The sequence below is a fragment of the Stenella coeruleoalba genome, assembly GCF_951394435.1.
Source record: "Stenella coeruleoalba genome assembly, chromosome: 8".
In the NCBI taxonomy this organism is placed as follows: Eukaryota; Metazoa; Chordata; class Mammalia; order Artiodactyla; family Delphinidae; genus Stenella; species Stenella coeruleoalba.
In genome coordinates this window covers 78,056,153-78,058,841 of record NC_137154.1, presented here as the reverse complement: position 1 = coordinate 78,058,841, position 2,689 = coordinate 78,056,153, and positions in this window count along the sequence as shown.

Below are 2,689 nucleotides of genomic sequence, written 5' to 3'. Positions count from 1 at the left end.
GGAGGAGGAGGAGGAGGTGGTGGAGGAGGAAGAAGAGGAAGAAAAAGAAGGAGGAGGCAGTGGAGAGGCGGAGGAGGAGGTGGTGGAGGTGGAAGAAGAAGAAAAAGGACATGGTGGAGGAGGAGGCCGAGGAGGAGGAGGAGGAGGTGGTGGAGGAGGAAGAAGAAGAAAAAGAAGGAGGTGGCGGTGGAGGAGGCGGAGGAGGAGGAGGAGGAGGAGGTGGTGGAGGAGGAAGAAGAGGAAGAAAATGAAGGAGGAGGCGGTGCACGAGTCGGAGGAGGACGAGGAGGAGGAGGTGGTGGAGGAGGAAGAAGAGGAAGAAAAAGAAGGAGAAGGCGGTGGAGGAGGCGGAGGAGGAGCAAGAGGAGGTGGTGGAGGCGGAAGAATTGGAAGAAAAGGAGGAGGCAGAGGAGGAGGAGCAGGAAGAAGAAGAAGGAGGAGGAGGCGGAGGAGGAGGAGGAGGAGGTGGTGGAGGAGGAAGAAGAAGAAAAAGGAGGTGATGGAGGAGGAGGTGGAGGAGGAGGAGGTGGTGGAGGAGGAAGAAGAGGAAGAAAAAGGATGTGGCTGTGGAGGAGGCAGAGGAGGAGGAGGAGGTGGTGGTGGAGGAGGAAGAAGAGGAAGAAAAAGGAGGAGGAGGAGGAGGTGGAGGAGGAGAAGGAAGAAGAAGAAAAAGAAGGAGGTGGTGGTGGAGGAGGCGGAGGAGGAGGAGAAGGATGTGGTGGAGGAGGAAGAAGAGGAAGAAAAAGAAGGAAGAGGCGGTGCACGAGGCAGAGGAGGAGAAGGAGGAGGAAGAAAAAGAAGAAGAAAGAGGAGGTGGATGAGGAGGTGGAGGAGGAGGAGGAGGAGGTGGTTGATGTCAAAGAAGAAAAAGGAGTTGGTGGAGGAGGTGGTGGAGGAGGAAGAAGAGGAAGAAAAAGGAGGAGGCGGTGGAGGAGGCGGAGGAGGAGGAGGTGGTGGAGGAGGAAGAAGAGGCAGAAGACGAAGGAGACGGCGGATGAGGAGGAAGAAGCAGCAGAAGAAAGAGGAGGCGGAGGAGGAGGCGGAGGAGGAGGTGGAGGAGGTGGTGGAGGAGTAAGAAGAAGAAGAAAAAGAAGGAGGTGGTGGTGGAGGATGCGGAGGAGTAGGAGGAGGAGGAGTTGGTGGAGGAGGAAGAAGAGGAAGTAAAAGGAGGCGGTGGAGGAGGCGGAGGAGGAGAAGGAGGAGGAGGTGGTGGAGGAGGAAGAAGAGGAAGAAAAAGTAGGAGGAGGAGGTGCACGAGGCGGAGGAGGAGAAGGAGGAGGAGGTGGTGGAGGAGGAAGAAGAAGAAGAAAAGGTGGAGGCGGAGGAGGAGGAGGAAGAAGAAGAAGAAGAGTATGACTGAGAAAAGTAAACAAGAGAGCTGCCATGAGCCCGGGAACATACTGAAACAGCTCTGAGAGTCCCAAGAGGCTTTGGTCCTGAACTTGAGGCTGACTGTTCCCAGTAAAAGATGCCTTTCTTCAGAGGCTCTAAAACCAGCAGTTTGGGGGGGAGCCTGGCTATGGTTACTGTAGCTGGGAAGAAGGTGTGGCGTGGTGAAACTGCCTAACTGCCTGTCTGTCTCCTAGCAGATCATAAACGTCATACTATGTTTCCTTAGCACGTAGGACTAGCCTGGCACGGTGAGGGTACTTAATATTTGTGGAGTCAATGAATGAAGGTCTCATATTGGAATAAGACAAACAGAGTTTATTTTCTGGCTCTGTAAGTTATTTCAAACCCCAGCTTAGAACTGGATATCTTGTTTTAAAAGACAATTAACATAAAAGCAATTATGCTGTAATAGGAATTATTTATTTATTTTAGGTGTTTCTTATGATACTAGCTCTTTTTTTCATTTCTATTGGTGGTTTCAAGTCATTCATTCAATCGACAATATTCATTGAGTCCTCACTAAACAGAGAAAGCCAAGAAAGATAATTATCAACTGTTTTAATCTGGTTCAATCCATGAGCTAAACCATAGGGTAATAAAGTACTCAGGGTCCTAGAGGGTCATGTGTAAGTACAGTCAAGGTGATATACCACAAGAGAGCTGAGGTTAGGTCACCTGGTTACTAAGGAGTTTCTCAGGAAAAAGAAACTTATGCAATAGACCCTTGACATTCCCAGGGAATGGATCCTGGGCTCTTTCTTTGCAAATTCTTAATCCTAGCTCTTTCCTAAAAATTATCCGTCTCTGGCACCATGATTTCCCATGCATAGCCTCAAATTCTAAATCTATAGCCCGTTCAACTCTCACACCTCCTCTCTCCCCTGGTAGCTGGTTTTCCAGAGGATTTCTCCTGAAGTCTCCTGAGGAGATGCCTTCACTGCCCTCCACATTATGTGAATGTGGGTCTCAGCACAATTCCAAAATACTGACTGCATTGATTTGCTGCTGCTCATACATAGCTGAGATGGCTGTTGTCAACTTAGTGAATGTCAGTGATCTGCTGGCTCTGTTAAAGTCCCACCTAATGCAACACAAGTCAGAAACGTGACATGTCAGCTGGTACAGCAGGAAACGAGAACATACAGACATTCCGCTCTCAGGATTTGCATCTGGTAGGAACGATAGAGCCATTTCCAGGGATGGCTGTGAATTATCCGTGCTTTCAAAGACTCTGTGGCCCCCAAATTTCTCCACCCCCAGGTCACCTAAAACACCAATGGCCCCAATCACACAGTGG